The sequence below is a fragment of the Ambystoma mexicanum genome, chromosome 1q (genome assembly GCF_040938575.1).
Source record: "Ambystoma mexicanum isolate Mex_15411 chromosome 1q, UKY_AmexF1_1, whole genome shotgun sequence".
Lineage (NCBI taxonomy): Eukaryota > Metazoa > Chordata > Amphibia > Caudata > Ambystomatidae > Ambystoma > Ambystoma mexicanum.
In genome coordinates this window covers 1,240,249,248-1,240,272,930 of record NC_090922.1, presented here as the reverse complement: position 1 = coordinate 1,240,272,930, position 23,683 = coordinate 1,240,249,248, and the positions used below count along the sequence as shown (strand labels likewise).

The 23,683-nt window shown below is 44.6% G+C and overlaps 1 protein-coding gene across 1 annotated transcript in view; it reads right to left on the bottom strand.

Annotated features, from left to right (window-relative positions):
• The window catches only part of KANK4 (KN motif and ankyrin repeat domains 4), a 1,485,983-nt gene that overhangs the window by 1,132,584 nt on the left and 329,716 nt on the right, over positions 1-23,683 (bottom strand). Inside the window, exon 2 of the mRNA XM_069642033.1 lies at positions 18,601-18,659. The gene's annotated coding sequence lies outside the window, so the exon portion shown is untranslated. The remainder of the gene's footprint in view (positions 1-18,600; positions 18,660-23,683) is intronic.

Below are 23,683 nucleotides of genomic sequence, written 5' to 3'. Positions count from 1 at the left end.
TCTCCTATGGAGTGGAAGCAATGACATATATCCCGGAGAAAATTTTGAACAAACTAGGACTCTTCTGGCGCAAAGTTTTGAGACTACCATCTTCTACGCCAATTGCTTCCATAAGAAGAGAACTAAGTTTGGTTTCACTGAAATAAGCTATCAACAGGAACAGCTTGTTGTTTTATGTGACGATTCAGCGGACCCCCTGTCCAAAAATATTTGAAATCATTAAGAAGAATATGGAGGGTGGTAAAAACATGATGTTAACCAACTGGGCTAACAAGAACAAAACCATGCTAGTTGCAATTGGAAGCTCAGAGGAACAACTAGAGCATAATCCATCCAAAGTAAAGCAAAGATTAAAAGCATGGGACTGGATACAGTGTCTGGAAATAGCTTCAAAGAACAAATTGATCGCTCACTTACCTCCGAACACAGAACAAGTAAATCAAGTGATGAAATACTTGACAACATTTCCTGATAAATAAATTCTGAATGTCCTACAAACCAATGAGATCTTGGCAATTCGGGGATTATCGACTTCTAACACCTGCCTTCATTGTAAAAACAAGGACCATACAGAAATAATAGGTCATCTTTTACTCTCGTGTGCTGGCACAGCCACACCACGAGCTATCTACCTGAGACATCATCTACAAGCTGTGCACATCCACGAGGAAGAAGTCTGGTGGCCTAGATTGTTAAATGGAGATAACATATCTCTGGTCATTACTGCAGCCCGGATTCGTCAGAGCATCGGTCTGGAACAGGAAACAGGCAAAAAATTCCAAACCAGAGTAAACTGAGAACAAAATATTATTACTTCTTTTGAAATCATATTACCGAATTTTCATTAAAATGACAGTGGAGGATCAAAAACCCTAGTCTATTTGGAACCTGATGACAATCAGGATTCTTGTAAAAATTGTCAAAGACACAATTAAATTCAAGTAACAAAAAAAAAGAAGTAGCAGTAAGAGAGAGGAGAGTACACCCTGACATGTGTGGTGTCCTTAATGCCAAGAGATGGGGTTTGAAGTGGGGAGTGGTATGCCATTGTATCAAAGGCAGCAGAGAGGTGAAGTAGCATGAGGATGGAGGACAGATGAAAGTGGTGAGCAGTGGTTAGAAGGTCGAATAAATGTGTGAGAGCAGTTTCAGTGGAGTGTTTTCCCCAGAGAATCACAGAGCGAGTCCAACTCCAGGTAGTTAACTGTATAGTTGAAGAAAACCTTCTAGAGGATTTTGGAGTCTTTGGGGAGGAGAGAGACTGGTCTGTAGAAGGAGGGAATATTAGTGTCAGCTTTGGGTTTGTTAATAACTGGGAGGGCTTTTGCTAATTTGTAGCAGGCAAGGAAGAAGCTATTGGAGAGGGAGAGGCTATAGAGGGCTGAGAGGTAGGAGGAGGTGATAGGTGAGGACTATTCTATATGTTGTGGGGCAAAGGAGCCAATAAGAGCACAGGATTGGTTATTGGAGGGGGGATCAGTAGACGCTTGTGGTGGAGGCTGGAGAGAAGGGAGTCTTTGTGGATGGAAGCTAGAGTGGCCTTCCATTCCTTGGAGGGATTTCCTTGTTTGAATGATGGCCATCATGTAGAGTTTTGGAGGATGGGAGTCGAAGTGGTGAGTAATTCATGCGGTTTTATTGCAGATGTCCGGGCATTACAGTGGCCGAAAGTATAGTCAACGATGCAGTGAGGGTGCATTGGGGCAAATCGGTAGGTGTGAAAGGAAGTATTCAAGAAGAACAGCAAAGATGAGGTTTGAGTGAGAGTTTGCAATGGAGGTAAGGGTGTTTTTAAGAAGGAGGATGGGGATGGGAATGATGAAAGAGATTACATGTGAACACGTAGTGAAACATTTGCTGCCATGACAAGGAAAGAGAATGTTGGATATGGTATGTCGCCCAACACATGTCTTTGGGGTGTATTGGCAGAGTCGGTGAAAGATACCACGTAGCCTAACTACATGGATGACAATGTTGTTGGGCAGCATGGACACGGGCTAATTGAAGTCAATGGCCCTCATTACGACCCTGGCGGTAAGTGAAAAACGATGCCGGTAAAGGATTACCGGCATCCCTTACCGCTAGGGCCTATTATGAACCGAGATAGTGCTATCAGCGGCACCGTAATCAACGGTGCCGCTAACTGCGCCAAGGGCACGGTCACGCGACCTCCCATGCCGTAAATACTGGCATGGTGCAAAATGGGGATGAGTACGAGTCAGGCGGACATGCTCTTAACGACCTTGTGAAGGCCGTAAAGTACCATACCGCCATGGTGCTAATACCGCCATGGCAGACCAACTGTAAACGGCCATGTGCAGTATTCCAAAGTGACACAGGTGCACATAATCAGCCCATGTGGAGGCAATACAGACTGCCCAAGCACAAAAGGAGCACACCCCACCCCTTCCCACACCCAGTCACACTTCACAATGATCCCAATAGGACTAGCAATGTTGGGGCTGGAGGACCTGATTGCAATGGAAGTGCTACAACAACAACAACAAGCACAACAGGCAGCACAGAGGAGACGCAGGAGGAGAAGGAGGGCAAGGCAGGGCCAGCAAGCCCCACCAGCACAGCCAGTACCACCACGCAGGCAGCCCCCAATCCCACGCATCAGAGCCAGTCCATTCAACCTCACCACTGAGCAGATCCACACCCTGTACCGTTTGGAACGGGACACCATAACCACTATCGTGGACATGATACACGATGACATTGTCAGCATGATTGAAACACGCACCGCCATCCCCCCCTACTGAAGGTAGTATCCGTGCTCCACTTCCTTGCCACAGGCACCTATCAGCACACAGTGGGGCACTTGCATGGCATTTCACAACCATTATTCTCACGTACGCTGAACCACGTGCTTGATGCCCTCCTCAAGCACACAGACGACCACATTACTTTACCAGGGTCTGCCAAGGAGATCTCAAACACCAAAGTTGGTTTCCATGCACTGGCCGGCATACCTGGTTGCATTGGTGCCATCGACTGCACCCATGTGGAATTGGTGGTCCCACATGTCATTGAGGTAGCGTACCGCAACCGTAAGCTATACCACTCAATCAACGTGCAAATGGTATGTGACTCGAACAGGATCATCACACATTGTTGTGCCCGATTCCCCGGATCAACCCATGATTAAATGGTCCTGCGGAACTCCACAATACCACGCTACATGGAGCGACATGCAGGGCAGAGATCCTGGCTACTCGGTGAGTCGCATGTCATGGCCATGGTAATGTGAAGTATGTAGGTGATTGAGGTACAGATGCATACTTTACCTGGCTGAAAAGGGGGGGGAGAGATGCATGCTCTACCTGGCTGATATGGGGGAGGGGGGAATGCATACTCTACCTGGCTGCGAGTACCAGAGGGAATGGTGCAAGCTCATACCCCAAAGCAGACCAGACTGGAGCTCACACCTGACCACATAATGCGAGATGTAAGCAGCACTACCATGTGAATGAAGCTGTGTTCCAACCATTCCACAGCCATCTGCATGTCCACTATACCAAATCAGACCGCATCCACCCTCACCGAAATGCAGCTACATGCAATGACTTTAGCCAATACACAGCACCAAACACCATCTACTGAAAGACCTGTCCCCCATCACTGCGTATAAAGGAGTCACATGACGGTCAAAAACATCAATACACCACTACACTGACACAGAGGCCCACGTAAATAGCATAACACCTACTGAATTGCTCAGAGAGATCATCATGAGGCTGACAGCAATGGTGCCAGGATGAAAGCATTGATATCACTGGACATCTGCCAGATCACCAAAACAACCATAGTGGACTAACACAGTGCATGGGCACTCACAAGGTACTGGACCCCCCTGCGCACACTAGTTGATGGCATGCAAAACAGTCTATAAGAGGAATACACATATAGCAGTCACATCGTGTGACTCCATTCAGGCATTGAAATGGGGTTCAACGTAAGAGAGGAATGCATGCCATGGTGTCATTTGATGAGGTAAAATCTGATGTTATGACTAACACGTACATTGTTGCCCACATACAGGTGATACAGGCTATCCCTTGAAGAGGTGGCTCCTTACCCCAGTCCGGAACCCACAAAACCGGCACAAGGAGGACTATAATCGTGCACATACAAGAACCCGTGTGGTGATTGAGCAGACATTTGGCCTCTTGAAGGCACGGTTTCGGTGCCTCAGCAGGTCTGGTGGGGCACTCCTGTACCGTCATGAGAAGGTTGCAAAGATCGTCATGGCATGTGTACTGCTACACAATATGTTCCCCTGCCCCCTGACGCTGAACTGCAACCACCTGACGAAGAGGATGAGGAGGGTGGGGATGGTGCAGTACCTCAGGGAGGAAGCGATGCACAGGAGGGACGTGCCATGCGTCAGACTTAACCAATGCTTCTAGCACACATGGACGGGGCGTGTCACATGGTGATGGCACTTGGGGCACTGGGTGTGTCTGGGACATGCACACTGTGGACTGTTCACCAATAAAGCACACGTACGCAATTAACAATGTCCACCACACATGTGATTTGTGCATAACCAAAAAGTGTATTGTAATAGAAAATTTAAGTGAACACACCCACTCCCCCCTCCCCCCTCAACTTCCCCCTCCCCCTCAACTCCCCAACACACCCATTCCCCCCTCCCCCCTCAACTTCCCCCTCCCCCCTCAACTCCCCAACACACCCATTCCCGCCTCCCCCCTCAACTCCCCCCTCCACCCTCAACTCCCCAACACACCCACTCCCCCTCTCCCCTGAACTCCCCCCTCCCCCCTGAACTCCCCAGAACATGGTGTGGATGCCTGTGCTCAAGTGCATCATGTGGGATTGTTCCACAGGGCGGCCTCTATTGGCACCCCCCTCTCCCGGCACCCGGTGCACCCCTGTCTGTACGCCGCAAGTTCCTGCCCGAGCTGCGGACGGGGCTGGTTCGGGTAGAACTGGCAGCCGAGGAGGAACTGGGCTGCTCACAAGGACGCATGTCCCTCATAGTTTGAACAAGCTCCGAGAGTATGTGCCGCACCGCGGCTAGTTCAGCACAAATATCCTTTGAGGTGGATATTATGGCTGCCTTTACAGTTTCTGCACAATCTTGCATTTCCCCCCTTGCGCTGGCGCATTCTGCCACATGCTGTGTCAAGAGGGAGGCCAGTTGTTCTTGCCGCGTGATGATTTCATGCATCGGGTTCTGTGTTTTTTGGCCTGTGGATGCTGCTACTGGCGTGTCCATTGAGCTGCTCCCCTCCTGGACATCTGCCACTGGGCATGGAGTGGCCGGCCATGAGTTATCAGGAGATTGCTCCTGTGTGCCATCGTCATGCTGGCTGCATGGGGACAGGTAGGGGAATGAAGGGGGGGAATGGGGAGACCCACAACAACATCAACATCCCCTTCTTCATTGTCTGAACTGGCAGCGGTGGCAGCAGTCTCCCCAATCGTGCTGCTTCCCGCAGACCCAGTGCCTTCAGTAGACACCACTGGGCAGATGGTTGTCGTTGGTGCTGCCGTAGTGCCTGACTTGCTGCACATCAGTGCCATGGACTGTGATGTGCTTGTGGATTTTGGCTGCTGTGGGGGTTTTATTTTTGCACCAGAGGTGGAGGGACGGTGTTTTGGGTCTTCGGACCTGGCCTTCTTGGCAGGTGTAGTGCCAGTGTCTTTGTCGGCACTGTCCGAATGAGAGCCTGTGGTAGACCAAAGGGGGGAAAGGGTTAGTAATGGGTCTGCGGACATTGAGCAGGCATTGAGATGGCTGCATTCATTATGATTACTAGATGGTGCACATTGGAGGCAGTGACATACAGGTTGTCTCCCTATTAGGTGGTAGAGGCATGGAGGCATGTGGGTGGCTACAGAAAGGGTGTGCATAATGCATGTGTATGAGGTGTTGTGTTGACCCTATTAGGCATCATTGCACTCCCCAAAAATCTGGTCTTGAGTGAGTTTTGCATGGCTGGATTTAAGGCACCTACCTGCGTCGCCTGATGTCAGGGCTCCTCTCTCCATATCTCTGACCCCCTCTATGCTCTCTGTGCCTATGGTTGCGGCACATATCTCCTCCCACGGCTGCTTTTTGATGGGCGAATCAGCTCCTCCGCCAGTCGCCATGCCCAGATTTCTATTCGCTGCCAGTATACTCCTAACGCGGAGACGTAGATCGTCCCACCTTTTTCTGCACTGTCTTTCATTTCGGGGTGTTGTGCCAACTGCACTGACCCTCTGGGCTACCATGGCCCATATGGCCTTCTTCCTCATGATCGCCGGTCTGTTCATCTCTGTTGAGAATGCTACATCAACATGCTCTTCATAGCTCTCAACTCACCCGCTTTTGGAGGGTGTCACCCTCCTTGAAAGCAGATGAATCACCCCGCCAAGTCCCTCATATGCCCATTCACTTCTATGGCCTCTCACCCGCCGAAAAGAAAAACAAGTGTTTTCACCCGCCTTGCTGACAAAAAAGGTTGAGAGCTATAGCTCTTGTAGGGTTTCAGCCAACATATTTAGCTCCTCCCTAGAAAAGCGCTCCTGCCGCAGCCGATCTCCATTTTTTTTCAGAACTTTAGGCATTCTGATGATTGATGGGTGTAAGGTTTGTAGAGGTCGTGGGGGTCAGGTGTCCACTGGTTGAAGAGGATGGCAATGGATTGTGTTTTTAAAGATGGCCGCCGTGCTCTTTCCCGTTCCTGTGCGGTGAAGCAACTTCCGGATCCGCTTATTTGCGGTCACCGCTAATTGTGGTTCCCGCTATTTGTGGTCACCACTATTAGCGGTAACCGCTAATATCGATAGCTAGGGTGGCGGACGTGCTATTTGCACGACATACAATACCGGTAAGTGGCGTTTATAGGACTTTACCGGCATGGCGGTGATTACATTACTGGCATGGCGCAATGCTCGCGCCCGAGATGTCGTAATGTGCCGCTTTTAGCGGTATCTGGCCAGCACGCACACGTTAATTGCGCCTTGCCGGTAATGACCGTTACTTACCGCCAGGGTAGTAATGAGGGCCAATGATACATATTCTCACTGGATTACATGTATTGAGAGCTCTCAGGACAACTAGAAAAACAGGCAACACATTGATATTGATATTGATATTTTATTTCTATCGTGCTCATACACAAGTGTTTCATGATTCATTCACCTATAGCTCACCTGCTTATTGTGTCACACCACAGAAAAATACACATGAATATTATTTCCCTAAATACGAACACCCACCATGCCCCTCCATAGCCCAACACCTCCAAAAACACACCCCTCGTTTTAGTGGCACACCCTACCTCTTTGCGGCCCAAATAGCACACCCTGGCCCTTAGCAACACATTCTACTCCCTTGCTAGCTCAACGCACCAGAAAACACATTGAGCCTCATTCTGAGATTGGTGGTAGTCATGGCGCTATTTGCCATGACTGCCACCAATAACGGGTCCGGCACCGGTGTAGTTCAATGGCGACTTACCGGTCTAGTCCGACCCTGGCGGGACCGGTAAGTCCCCATTGAACATGCCATCCCCCATTCCCACTTGAGCCCCCATGGGGTTCAATGGGAAAGGGGAGGGTGCTAATAACGGGCTTGCGACGTGCAAGCCCGTTATTAGCGCCCTGATCCCTTAGCGGGACCCGTAAGGGACGTGTGGTCTGACCACACGTTCCTTACGGTCCCCGCCAAGGGACCTCGGAATAGGGCATTAGGGGATTACCGGCACCAGTCTCCTTACCGGTGCCCGGTATCCTTTACCGCCCTACTCGTAATGAGTAACATCCTACATCCTTCCTAGCATGGCACACCAGACATCATACCTCTAACTTTAGTGGCACATCCTACGCCCTTGCTAGCTTAATGCCCTATATCAGTGGTCTGTAACCTTTAGCTCTCCAGATGTTTTGGACTACAAATCCCATCAGCCCAAGCTAGCATAGCCAATGGAGAGGTATCATAGGAGATGTAGTCTAAAACATCTGGAGTTTGCAGTCCCCTGTCGTGCATAAAAGAGGGCAGTCGATTTCCCCATGGCACCTTACTTTAATGTATCATCTTTGTACAGTCCCTGGAAGAAGGGTAATGTAGCACAGCAGCCTGGAAGAATAGTACTGTGGGCTCTGGGAGGCCGAGGGCGTAGTGATAGTTATGGATGTAGATGTGTCATCTACATTACAACTGTTTGCGTGCGATGGAGATGCAGCCAGTGTGTACACATTGAGATAAACGGCGCCCAGATTGTGAATGTTTTACATCTCCATGTCAGAACAGAACAATCTTTCAGTCTGACTATGGGAATTTTGATGCGTTCCGTAGCGCTATCTACCACCCATAGATCATCATAACAGTTGTATGAGATGACATTATCCCTAGTGACAGTCATGAATTAATATTGGTATTTTAAGTACAATTCCCTACATGCCTTTTGACCTTACAAAGTTTCTTTAAAAACATTTTAAATCCAAGTCGTATTAGGAGGTAAGATCACACAAATCAGAGATCATGACAGAGTTCCAGTAAATCAGACTAAGAATGCTTGATCTAGATCAATGGCATCCATCACCTGGTATCAACTGGCATGCCTGGTATCCATGGTATATAACTGATATACCTAGGATATTCCAGGTACCCATCAGGTGCTATATACCAGGTATCAATCACCTGGTATCAACTAATATGCCAGCTATCCATGGTATATAACTGGTATGCCTAGGATATTCCAGGTGCCCATCAGTTTATATACACCAGGTATCCATAACCTGGTATCAACTGGTATGCTAGGTACCCATGGTATATAACTGGTATGCTTGGGATATTCCAGGTATCCTTCAGCTGATATAAACCAGGTATCCATCAACTGGTATGCCAGGTATCCATGGTATATAAATGGTATGCCTAGAATTTGCCAGGTATCCATCAGCTGCTATAAATCAGGTATCTATCACCTGGAATCAACTGGTATGCCAGGTATCCATGGTATATAACTGGTATTTTGGGAATTTTCCAGGTATCCATCACCTGGTATCAACTGGCATGCCTGGTATCCATGGTATATAACCGATATGCCTAGGATATTCCAGGTACCCATCAGCTGCTATATACCAGGTATCAATCACCTGCTATCAACTAGTATGCCAGCTATTCATGGTATATAACTGGTATGCCTGGGATATTCCAGGTGCCCATCAGCTCATATACTCCAGGTATCCATAACCTGGAATCAACTGGTATGCTAGGTACCCATGGTATATAACTGGTATGCTTGGGATATTCCAGGTATCCTTCAGCTGATATAAACCAGGTATCCATCAACTGGTATGCCAGGTATCCGTGGTATATACATGGTATGCCTAGAATTTACCAGGTATCCATCAGCTGCTATAAATCAAGTATCCATCACCTGGAATCAACTGGTATGCCAGGTATCCATGGTATATAACTGGCATTTCGGGAATTTGCCAGGTATCCATCACCTGGTATCAACTGGCATGCCGGGTATCCATGGTATATAACTGATATGCCTAGGATATTCTAGGTATCCATCAGCTGTTATAAATCAGGTCACCTGGAATCAACTGGTATGCCAGGTTTCCATAGTATATAACTGGTATTTTGGGAATTTGCCAGTATCCATCACGTGGTATGATATGATATGATATATGATATTTTATTTATATTGTGCTCATACACAGGTGTTTCAGAGCGCAACCAAGCAAAGGGAGGGGAACAGGGCAGAGAACAAAAACAACGATCTTACTAGGCCCAGTGACATTGAGAACGTGCAAGTGCATGGGGAAGGGAAAAGGGGGAAAATACATGGGAGGGATTGGAAAGTGCAGAGCATAAGAGAGGACAAGATAAATGATAAGTAAATAAATAAATAAATACAGTGATTCAAAACAGTGGTAGTGCAGCCTTTGAGGGCCAAGTGCAAGGTTAGTGAGCTGCAAGAAATCAGCATTTTTTGAAAAATCTTGGCATTGCTTGCCAAAAGTCGCCACTTACTTCCAGACGCCATTGGCCTCCACGAGGCAGCCGCCTTTCCATCATGGCCACCCGAAAATCTGCCATGGAATCCACAGTCGTCTGCAGGCTGCAGTCGCTGTGATTGGCTCACGGATCCCTCTTCAGCCAATCACACTCGCCGGCAGGTGAACGCCGGCACACCCACTAAGGCTGCCCAACAAGACAGCCCTGTCTTGAGGCTGTCCGGAGCCATAGGAGCCTGGGGCCCAGAACTCTGCCCACTGCTCCGCTCCAGGTAAGCAGACTTGCTACAGTGCTCCCCGTAGCACCCACTTTCACGGGTTCACCCCATAAAAATGCACGGCGAGTACATTCGCAAAACCCACGTTCCTCAAAATGGATCTCTGCCTCTGTGTATCCACACGTCGGCAATCCCTCTGTAAAGCCTCAAACACATATCTCATTATGGTTTTATCCCACAGTATGTACTACATTGCTTAATTGCCGCCATAGCAGGCACAATACTCTTAATATTTTTGATTGTTAGCCACAACTATTGCTCAGATATCCTCAGCACTGCCACTACTGCTCCCTAGCCTCTAGTGATTGCTTTGCCACTACTGTTCTCTAGCCCGTAATGATTGCATTGCCACTACTGTTTCTTAGCCCTAGTGATTGCTCTGCCACTACTGTTCTCTAGCCCGTAATGATTGCATTGCCACTACTGTTTCTTAGCCCTAGTGATTGCTCTGCCACTACTGTTCTCTAGCCCGTAATGATTGCATTGCTAGTACTGTTTCTTAGCCTCTAGTGATTGCATATTGCCCATAGTGCTAACGGCCTCTCCAAGTTATTACTGTCCTAGCGAATACACGTCAGTTAGACTGATCAGTCTAGATTGCTACTCTCATCCAACATGTACACCCTGCCTCTACTCATATGCATGTTAGGCACCCTGCTCACACGCTATCGCAGGCCAGGTCCAGACAACCACACGTACAACAGCAGCCTTCACTCCAACACCATGGACTTCCTGCCTAATCCCTTCCAACACACCACACTCGCAGCCATGCACTCCACTCCAGACTACACAGACTCAGGAACCGCACTCACCCTATGAACTTTGCTAACATACCCTCCTCTATCTCACTCAGAAATAACCACTTAGGATCTAGGACCTACCTTAGAGCTAACACCAGTCACCTCTGCCCAACTAACATTAGCATTAGCAGCAATAAGGTGCGCCACCAGACTCCCATCCACAATAATACCAAACAATTCATCCTTGTTGCTTAAATCAGAAACCACAGAGCCTACAAAAATTAACAACCAACCCCTTCGCTACAAATGCGCCCTACTCAATGTTCGCTCGCTCAATGCCCATTTGTTAGAAGTCAATGATCTTTTCACCAACCAAGATTTAGACATAATTGCCATCACTGAAACCTGGCTTCACGAGGCCTCCGGCCCAGCTATCACAATTGCACTTCCCAAAGGTTACTCTATCCTCAAACAGGACAGGTTAGCCAAAACAGGAGGAGGAGGAGCCCTAATATTCAAAGAGAGCATATCTATTAGACCTATACCCCACCAGGGAGAAGGAAAGGTAGACATCCTATCCTCCAAAATAGCCCTATCACCAAAAAGTACCATAAATATACATGTGGTTTACCGCCCACCAGGAACTCCGTCAGACTTCATAGGACAAGTCACCCAACTCCTAGGAAACAATATCAAAAAATCTACTAAAACGCTACTCCTAGGTGACATCAATCTAGGCTTCAACGACGCCAACGTCAAAACCACCACATTCTTCACGAAGGACCTTAGTGACCTTGGCCTCTCTCAGAAAGTCACTTCTCACACACACGCAAAAGGTCGCATCTTAGATTGGGTTATAGATCACAACTGCGACACAAGCATGGTTTCCAATACTGCCCTCCCAGGGACAGACCACAACTGCCTACAATTAACCATCCCCATAACTCCTTGCGCCAAGCCCACTACACCAGCACCGGCTACAGTAGCCAGAAGCGTAAAAAAACTCACTGCAGAGAACATCAGTGCCTATCTCAATCTCCCATGCCTAGCGCCACCATTCTCACCTGACCGCGTCATACTAGCAGAATTATTCAAAGACATATTGACCAGCGCCATCAACACAGTCGCCCCGTTAGAAAATAAAAATTAAATCATCCACTCCAATTCGTGGTTCACAGAAGAGCTCCTAAATCTGCGCAACTCCAAACGTCAGGTGTTAAAAACCTGGCAGGCTAACCCCTGTGACACCACTAAAGATATCTTCCGAACCATAGCAAAAAAATATAAAGACTCCATATTCAAAGCCAAATCAGAAACCTACAACAATAGAATCTCCTCGGCCAACTCACAATCTAAAGAACTCTTTACCATCTTTAAAGAATTAACAGTACCTCCCACCTGCACTGATGAAATTGTTAAAGATGAAGCCTGGTGCCCCAGCATACAAGCTGCTATGCTAAAAAAAATAGACCTCCCCCAGAACAAAATCTCTGACCATTACAAAGCATTACCTAAACAGAAGCACCAGAAGCAAACCCACCACAATCGCACAGGTAACAACCCTCCTAAATTCTCCTTCTCTGAAATATCTGAGGTAGATGTCTTAGACATCCTAAAACATCTCAAACCATCGCTATGCAAGGGCGATGTATGCCCCCTCAAAATCATCAAAGAATGCGCTGAGCAACTCGCTCCTCTTATTACCGCCTTCATAAATGCCTCAATCAAAACAGGTTTAGTCCCCAACTGCCTCAAAGAGGCTTGGGTATGTCCACTCCTAAAAAAAAACACATTAGACCCTTCTCAACCTAATAATTACAGACCCATAACAACCGTCCCATTTCTTCTTAAAATATTAGATAAGGCTGCCCACAGGCAAATCCAACTGTACCTTGAAACCAACTCAATCCTTGGAAAGAGACAATCAGGGATCCGCAAAGGACACGGAACGGAAACCGCCTTACTAGATCTGAAAAACCAAATGACCTCCATCCTTGACATGGGCAAGCCTGCCTTACTCCTGCTCCTAGATCTCTCAGCAGCGTTTGATCTCGTCGACCATAACACCCTCACCAACCACCTCACACATGCAGCGCACTTCTCCAATCACACAGTAACCTGAATCACTTCCTTCCTAGAAGGCAGAGCCATGAAAGTGTTCTCCAATATAGCAAACACTGAGCCCACTATCATACACTGTGGTGTTCCCCAGGGATCCTGTACTGCCCCAACGCTTTACAATCTATTTACAAAGCCTCTCTTTGATAAACTGGATGCACTTGGGATCACATACACAAACTATGCTGATGATACCCAGGTGCTCCTTCCCCTCACCGGGAGCTATCTCCAAGACGCTTCTACCCTTCAACAAATTTACTCCACAATCCAAGCCTGGATGGCCACTAATGGCTTATGCCTCAACGGGGATAAAACTGAAATCCTCATCCTCGGTCAAAAATCCACGCTAGTCAAATTGGGTCCGACCTATCAAAACCTCTGCATTGACAACTGTGTCATCCCAGTCCTATCCTCAGTTAAAAAGCTCGGAGTCCACATTGATGCTACACTATCTATAATTAAACAAGTTAGCGCCATTGTATCGGCCTCCGCACTGAGTACCAAACTGATCAATGCCATAAAGCCGTTTCTAACAAAAGATAACTGCCTCTCCATTGTGAGAGCCACCATAGGAGCCAAACTGGACTATTGCAATTCCCTCCTAGCTGGTTCATCAAAAAAAACCTAGCCAGACTCCAAACCCCTCAAAACAACTCCCTCAGAGCAGCTCTCAGTATTCCTAAAAGAGAACACATCTCTCAAGCAAGAAAAAATGCTCACTGGCTACCAGTTAAGGACCGAATCACTTTCAAGATTCTCTCCACCGCACACAATTGCATCAACCTAACCGCACCCTCTTACTTATCGGACACTCTAGCCAGAACACAATCCACTAGACCCACTAGACTAGGGTACACCAACCACCTTACAGTGCCACGAATTACCAGGGCCAAGGCAGGAGGAATAGGATTCCCCTACCTGGCACCTAAGCTATGGAATATGCTACCCACAGCCCTCAGAGCTGAAACCTCTCTCCATGCCTTCCACAAAAATCTAAAAATGACACTCTTCAATTAGCTGCTAGCTCACTGTCTGTACTTGCTCACAGCTATGCTTTCTGCACCTATTGTACAAGTGCCACAATGCCACTTCATGCTGTATGTGTTTACGTGACTACTGTAACTAAGATATGAACATCTACTGTAACCAGCGCCACAGTGCGCTTAACAAATGTGAATAAATAAATAAATAGGGAGTATCTGATCAGTGCAGACAAAGAGTGGGGGGCCTGTATGGGTACAGATGCAGGCCCCATGCAAGGGGTGGCCAGGGGGCAGTGCAGGAGGGTGGCAGGGTGAGCAGGTACCTGGGTCCGAAGGGCAGAGGGTGGCCAGGTGCAGCATTGATGAGAGAGAAAGCAGATCAGCAGGGGAGAAGAGGGGCAAAGGCAGAGGCGAAGAGGGAGGTCTTCAGTAGCTTCCGGAACCGTAGATGGTTCTCCTCAAGTTTCAAGGTGGCAGGTAGGCAGTTCCAGAGGGAGGCCCCCGCAGAAGACAAAGATCTACCACCAGCTTGTTTCTTTGAAAAACGACTGACCCTGATGGAGTTGGAGGTAGAGGAGCGAAGGGTTCTAGAGGGGAGGTATTTATGGATAGTTGAAGGTAATTTGGACCAAGACCCCAGAAAGCCTTGTGGACAATGCAAAGAGTTTTAAATGTAATCCTTGCAACCACAGGGAGCCAATAAAGGGATTTCAGAGCTGGAGAGATACGATCCCAGGGCTTGAGGCCAAGGACAAGTCTTGCAGTCCTGTTCTGGATTAGTTGTAAAGGGTGGAGAGTGGAGGCAGGTAGATTTAGAAAGAGGCTGTTACAGTAGTCCAACCTAGAGAGAATCAGAGCTTGGGAGACAAGGAGCTTCTGAGGGAAGGAGAGAAAAGGAAGAGTGCCTTTAAGGAGGTGCAGTAAGGAGTTTGACTTTTTGGAGACATCAGAGATGTGTGCGAAGAAGGAAGACCCCAAGGTTCTTAGTTTCGCTGGTAGGGGCAGGAGGAGGGCCAAGGGAGGCCAGCCAGAGAGTGAGGGAAAGGATGGAGGGGGTATGCCAAGTATCCGTGGTATATAACTAGTGTACCTAGGATATTCCAGGTACACAGCAGCAGCTTTATACCAGGTATCCGTCACATGGTATCAGCTGGTGTGCTAATGGTATATAACTGGTATGCCTAGGATATTCCAGGCATCCCTCAGCTTCTATAGACCAGTTATCCATCAACCGGTATGCAAGGTATCCATGGAATATTACAGGCATGCCTGTAATTTGCCAGGTATCCATCAGCTGCTATATACTAGTTATCAATCACCTGGTATCAACTGCTATGCCAGGCATCCATGGTATATAACCAGTTAGCCTGGAATGTGCCAGGTATTCATCAGCTGCTATATACCAGGTATCAATCACTTGGAATCAACTGGTATGCTATGTATCCAGGGTATGTAACTGGTATTCCTGGGATATTCATGGTACCCATCAGCTGCTATAAACCACGTATCAAGTGTTTGGTATCAACTGGTATGCCAGTTAGCCATGGCATATAACTGGTGTACCTGGAAAATACCAGGCATTCATCAACTGCTATTCACCAGGTATCCATCATTTGTTATCACCCGGTAGCCAATGTGCTTTCCATGGCACAATTCAAGGCGGGAATCTCAACAACACATGTTGGTTAAAGACTATGGATAGATGTATCTGCCGACACTGAAACATGCACATCACCAACTCCTTCATTCATTCATTCATTTATTGATTGACTGTTCTTGGAAAAAAACAGCTATTGCAGCACTTTCCCCATACATCTTAATCCCAAATCATCGTAAACCTACAGCTCCAGATATATTATAAAATTATTGTATATATGGGATAAACTTCTCCCCCTGTACTTTATCAGGATAATGCAATTCGCAGAGGAATTAAGTGACCAAATAAAGGAATGAGGACGAAAGCTAAGTTCCTTTATAAGGTCATTGAACTCCAAGGTGAATTGCAATATTCTTTGTGCAATATCCTTTGTGCATTTATTCCTTATAATAAATGGCCATACATTGTCATTCCCTTTAATACCCGGTGTCTTGCTTAATCTAAGGTCAGGGATCTCCCATCTTCTGTGCCATACAATCCATGCACATCCTGTTTGGATTTTAAAAAGCTAAATTGTAGCTCCTAATGTGTTACAGAGATATAGCATAGGCAGTTTAATTCAAGGCATCAAAACACATTTTCATTTTGTTCTTGAAGTAATAACATGCAGATTCTTGCTCACTTGGTATACGGCAACAGTGCACACAAATTAAGCACTTTACCATAAACCTTTCCTTGTCAATCAATGCATGTAAAGTTTCAAAGAAAATAAAATAGTTTCCAAACAAGGATTTTGAAAAGTTTGTCACAGCTTTAATTAACTGCTGCAATGACAGCTGGAATACTGCTCTGTGCTGGGTGAAGCAAAAAGCATTGTTACTTCCCAACTGAAGCGTAATAACTGATTACAGAGAAATTGTGATGTCATTTTCTTATTTCAAGTAAGTTTTGACTTCACAACTAGCCTGTAATAAGAAAGTTATTTCCAGGTTTTTATACGGACATTGCAGGCTGCCATGTATTATAAAGGGATAAAGATAAAATACCAATAACAAATCAGTCCATTAAAAACGAAATCATGTGGCTACAAAAGACAAAAAAGCACAGAGGAAGGAAATACTACCCAAAGAATGCTTATTTTTTTCAATTCACTATATTGTGCAAATTGGTTAATTAAAACCTTATACACATACTTATTACATAACATTAAAACACTATCTAAAATACCACATTGTAGAATACCACACCAATCACAATATACAAATCAGCCTGAACATACAAATTCATCATCTAAATTCATCAGAAAAGAAAGCAATCCTTATAAATCTGCCTTACCCAGAATTGGCTTCCATATGTAATAAGCAGAACCAATATATATACACCTGAAATATAGCAGCAGAAATTGTAGCCTAGAATTGGTCTGATGTAATAAAAGCCAAACCACTTACTAATTCTGAGTAGCCCCTAACATAGAGGGTACTTAATTTAGAACACTCAGTGAGTAGGCGTCTCACTGTCCACTGTCTCTACCTCATTACAGCAATATTGACATTTCCTGAGCTCATACAGGAAGCATTCCAACCATCTGTATACTCTTTACAGGGCAGTATATTAAAACGTAAAAACATCATACATCTTTTAAAATCACAATTTCCATATTTCAATAAACAATCACATGGTTTACCAATTTTAAATCCTTGCATAGTATAATAAACATATATCTTTTTTGTATTTAGATACTCCAGGGATTTGATCATGTCCCAATGTACAGCTTTCTTCCTCATTATTCAATCAAAGCGTGGGTCCTCTTTATCCCATTCACCATTGCATAGGTTAATAGTAAGGAGAAAATAATTCACATATTGCTTTAAAGTACTCATGCAAGCATTTGTATATCCAGATCGGGTAGTATGTGCTATGATGCCAAAAAGGCTCACATGTTCAACTGTTCTCATGACATTATTATGCAGTTTGACACAGTGGATTATCCTCAATGTAGATAGTCAAACGGTACCCAACTCGCATCTAATTGCTTCAACCGGAACAGCACTGGGAAGGTTAAGTACTGGTCTCCAAATCCTACCCTCTAGCCTGTCTAACCATAAAACAAATGTCTCCTCTAATACCTCTAATGCATACAGGGCTCCTGGAACAATGCATTCTTTATATATTTCAATAAACCCCTCGATAGAGTGACATCTGCCATTACTCAGAGCCATGGATACTCCCTTTATTCTTGTTTGGTTACATTTGGGCCGAATATGCAGTATAATTCTAGGTCAATATCCTATTTTATCCTCAGTATGATGTCCCCCACCCTCATTTTCTTTAGCTAGAATCTTTCTTGGGGCAAGTCATCTAAGGTGCTGCCAAATTGCGTTAAATACACATTTTTTAGACTGTTTCATGTTTATCTACTAGAACAAGCATGAGTTGTTTTTTTAATGTATGTGTTGTGCACCGTATAGAGAGGGGTACACATTTAATACACATTAAAGGAGGTGTAGTTTTAGATATGTTTTTATACTGAATATTTGTATTTTGTAGCGTTGTGGGTGCATGATCGGCCTATGCGTGATTATATATGTGAAAGTATGTGCTGTTTTAAAGGGTTGTATTAGTGATGTAGTGTGGCAACTGCACCATGAGCCCATGTATTTCCATCATAAGGTCAAATAACCCTCTACTGCACTGCCACACTATGCCATTCACTCCAGCAACTCCAACAATATGCCATCTTTGCATCACATGCCAGCAATGTATGCCCACTTTATGCCAGGCATTGCCATCAACCGTCACAAGCACCCGTCACTTAGTTTAATGGCAGATATTCCCCTCATATACCAGGTATTGTCATCCTATTCCTATCCCCAATTATTCTCACCAAGGAAACTTACCTTATAGGTTTGTCTTGATAAAATATTGAGTTGACAAATGTGTAGTTTTCTGAGAAAATCTAAAAAAACAAGATTATGTGACACAAGAATTAGCAAAAGTATTATACTGGTATATATAGTACATTTTCACAGAATACTATTTTTAGAGTTTGTAACAATGTTAATATTCATAAAAGTACATAATGTAAATTAAAAGTTGGTTTGCTGATTTTTATCAGAAAACCTAGTGTGCAATGCTGGAGTCAGAAAAAGATATAAAAGGTCACAAACCATGACCCAAAAGGAGATAAATGTAGTCCTCCACCAAGACTAAATAGTAAAATTTTTCTTTTTTTAACAACAATTTGAAACTTGTAGAACTTACACTTAGAGTAACAAGGAAAGAAATTAAGACTCAATACAGAGGAGTTAAAACCAGCTCCTGGGTATCGGGCATCACGCAGTAGGCAGGAGTTACCGCTGGGGTATCAGGAGCGTGTAGCCATCTAACAACAAATCTCGCTTCCACATGAGATGCACAATTTTACTATTTGCCCATTATGTATGGTCAATTAAGTTGAAATGTGTACTAGATATGTTCTAATTTTTCTTTATTAACATTCTCAAATACTCAAAGTTAATGTCCTATTTGCATGTCAGTTAGGCAACCTTCGGGTACCTTCAGGTCTGGCGCGCGCTACAAATAAAGAAACAAACAAACAAACCAAACTGTTGGTCTGTGTGGCTAAACGAATCTCATGGTAGCTGTTGGTTTCAAGCTAACCAGACTCTCCTAAGCTGGAAGCAGGAGTTGAATAGCTCCCAGCTCCCATCAGTCTGGAACCCTGCAGTAATCACACTCCTTTGCAGCTGGTAATATACATTAGGGATGTATGCTAGTTTTTCCCACACCATTCGTGGACTCGTGTTCTCGATGTATAATGATTATTTCAATCTTTCAGTTCTTTTTGGAGGCATTCTAGAATTATTGCACACGTTTTTGTCATTTTGGAGTTCTGTACTGAAACCTCGAATTTTGATTCCGTTATGACGTGCTTTGTTAAAAGCATTTGAAGGCAATGGCCCAGATTCCAAAAAATATTTTTCACTTGTGTGCGGGAAGCGAGCACAAAAATGGCAAATAATCACTCATTTTGTATGTGGAGAAATCCATAACATTAAGACAGTTCTGCACAAATGCACTTGCACAGGCAATTTCATCCCACAAAAGACTATAGTGAGGAAGTCGCATCGCGGAACAAAACATTTCTCTCAAAGGGATGCGCTGCAGGATCCAGATTACAGAACCTTTGCAACAGAGCAAATGCTACATTGCACTGTATAAGCTGGTGCTAATACCATTCTGTATTAGCACTGGGGAAAACTTTTTTTGGCCAACTGCAAAAATACATTGAAAATGTATCTTTTTTGCACTAGGGCAATTTTTGCCCCAATGCGTACACCATGCCAAACTGCACATGTCATGGTGCAAGGGTTTGCTAATATGTCCCAGTGTTTTTAGAAATTGGGCAAACTTTGCCCAAGTGCTAATACCATGCAACTTTGCACCTGCACCCGGTGCTTCGTCTGTGCCCAGCACATGGCAAAGTGTAGCGCAGACAGGGTCTTAACAGACCCTTTCCAGTAGTAGAGCCAAACATGTAAACACTCATACCAAGCTTGAAAGTTGGCCTGTATGCCCAGCTATGAAATGAGCCTGTAGAATGTTGTACCATCTCCATTCTCCAGGCTAATAGGTGGCCATACTTCTGGTAAATATTTAAATAATTCAGGAGGAATCAAATTTGGGCTTAACTAAAGAAGCAGTGGCAACGTTTTTGTGAAGGCATAGGATGATATCTTCCAGACACTGCCATAATGGTACTATCTGGCCATAACATGGCACCAGCTGGAAAATAGCGTTCATACCCGTGTATATGATAGCAGTTCCTCTATGCCTATATGTAACCCCTTATAAAATCAGGAGTCACTACATTGTGGAGAGCTGTGCTCTTACATGGACTTTGAGTCAGCATATTTTACTATCTATTGTTCCATGTGAAAGAAAATTGAAACAATTGTACAGACGTTTTTTGTGTAAAAAAGAATGTATTGTATTTAACAAATTTAGGAATGGTTTAATATATTTGAATATACTGATTTATTGGTGTAACATTTTACAATGTAAATTGTTTCCTAAATGTAGTGATAGTGATTGTAACTGGAATATATTACCTGACTCATCTGTTCATTGTATTACTTACCTGTATGTACAAATCTTAGTAGTACCCATAAAAACACACGTTAACAGACTCAATTCTATAACCTACACATTACTTATCTAATTGGTCACCCACCTAATAGCTATGTCCCAGCAGGGGGGCACCTTGCAAGTCTTAGGTAAATTGCTCTATTTAGCTGTCATCCCTCTTGGGACATGGTAAAAACTGCAGCCCTCTGGCTGCCATATATGGGAAAGTCCACAAAATGTCTGCAGTTGGGAGGACTACTGTCCAAAGAGGCCAGTCAGCCTCAACAAAGACCTGGCCTAGGCCAGTTTGAGTGTTCAGCTCACCCCCTTAGAAACAAGCATTGGCAGAGCCAATAGTTCTGGCGTTTACTGATGTTCTTTGCATTTTGCATTTATGAGCACGAGGATGCAAGTAGGAGAGTGCAAAGTTTCAAAGGTGGATGCGATAAGGGCCGCAGGTGTGCAAGAGAATGAGAAGGAAGTACAATAGAGCAAGGGAGGAAACAATTGAGAGAGGGTGTCATCGATGATGAGCAAGAGGAAATCTGAGCGGTAACTTTGAGAGTGAGAAGGTAAGAAATAAAGTGAGAGTGTGAGAGGAAGAATAAGAGACAGTAGAGAGTGGAGTGGGTTGGGTTGTAGAGAGAGAGTCAGGTGGGTGGGGGTAGAGAGAGTGGGTTAGGATGGGTTGGGGTAGAGAGAGTGGTGCAGGTTGGGTGAGGGTAGTGAGCATGAGGGGAGGTTAGGTGGCTGGAGGTAGAAAGAGTGGGGTAGGGTGGGTAGGGGTAGAGAGAGTGGGGGTAAGATGGGTGGGGTAGCGAGAGTGGCCATAGGGTGGGTGGATGGGGTAAAGAGAGTGGAGGTAGAGTAGGTGGTTGGGGTAGAGAGTGGGGAAGAGATGACTGGGTGGGGGTAGAGAGAGTGGGGGTGTGGGGTGTTAGAGTGGAGGTAGGGTTGGTGGGGTAGAGAGAGTGGGGGTAGGGTGGGCTGGGGAATGGTGGGTAGTTCGGGAAGAAAGGAGTGGTGTTGAGTGGGTGGGGGTAGAGTGTAGGCGGTATGGTGGGTCAGGTAGACAGTAGGGGTACAGTGGTTTGGTGGGGGTAGAGAGTAGGGGTACAGTGGGTTGGTGGGAGTAGAAAGTAGAGGTAGTGTGGATGAGTGGGGGTAGAGAGAGTGGAGGTAGGGTATGATGAACTACTTAGTGTATTAAAGAATGTACTCATCTGAACAAAATATGATATTGGAGTGTTATTGTTAATAGAGGACCCTAGTCATACATACACATAGGCAACAGCTGCAGCATGCACTATAGAAGTACAATATTTTGAATCTGGAAATTTTGGGTAGTATAATAAGGAATGGTACCTTATCAGAGTTTTGAGTAATGATAAACATGGAATAATTAGCTAATAGCTAATAGCTAATAATTGAAGACTTACTAAATACCTGTGTTAGTACAAACAATACATATCAAGACCTACCATGCATACAAGTCTGAGGCACATACAGGGAAACTTCAGTAAGGAGGAAAGAAACACCACTAGAAAATTACAGTAACATTAGACTTTGTCATCAAGTACAAAAAAGAATTGCGTGTTTGAGGCTTGATTATTACCCCATGTATGTGTACCATGAACAAGTACCTAAACAACAAACATGTCTACATATATAACTCTTTTGAACAAAAACAGGTGTTCTAGATATGTCAGTGAACAAAAAGAAGTGGCTCAGATATGTGATGTCATTGGTGATGTCATCCATGGCATTTGTGATGTCATCTTTGATGTCCTGGGTGTTAGCTTTAGCAGTGCACGGTGGTGGCGTGAGTTATGGTAGCTTAGTGTACCATAACTGGTGAATTCCAAGGGTTTTTCGGCTTTTCTTGTAACCATAACATCCCTTTAACAACGTTTTTTTCACTGAATTTCATGGGTTTTTGTTAGTGCAGCTTAACCATAACGTCCCTTTAACAAATATGTTTCATATATATATATAATATAGATGAAGTTGGAATATTTGGCTATCTATATGGAGTTTTGCATATGTGTCCTTTTATATATGTATGTTTTATGGAGTATTTTATGTACCATGTTTAGATAAATATGTATTAAGGGTTTTGATAAATATATACAATAAAATAACTTATTGGTGCCCTTTCTTTTTTGTGTTAACACATTTCTATTAAAGGCATTAAGCAGTAATAATACAGCATGGTCCAGAGTAAAATACCAAAGCTCAAACATTTGTATAATAATCCATTTTGGTAACATAGATTACTGATATAAGGTAAGACGCATTTAGTTTGGACCCTGCATAAGTCAAAGCAAAAGAATAAGACTTGCCTTTATAAAGTTGGGGGGACACATAACGTACGTTACAAATGAGAAGATGAGGTTGTGGGAGAGATCGGGGGGCGAGATATGATGAGCGTACTGTTTAAACCATACTTGGGATATAATATAGTCTTTTGACGTTGGGAAATCAGAGAACATTCTCCATTTCAATTCATGTCTGTGATGTAATATTGGGGTTGAAGCAATACATCCCTCAATTCTATGTGTATTTCATAAGGAATTCCACCATACCCTATGATTAATCTGGTCAAACCTCTTCCAATTAGTTGTGATAACTTGAACAGCAATCAGAATGAAAAGATCAAACAGCTGTGATGTGTATGAGTCTGAATGATGCTGAAAAATAGTACTTTCCTGATATAAAATCTTAAAAGGAAAAGGTTCATCAACTCTAAAGATACATTTTAAGATGCACCATACATTTTTTTCAAATAAAAAAATACTTACATTCCATGAACATATGTTTGTAAGATCCTTCAGTAACGTGACAATTCCAACA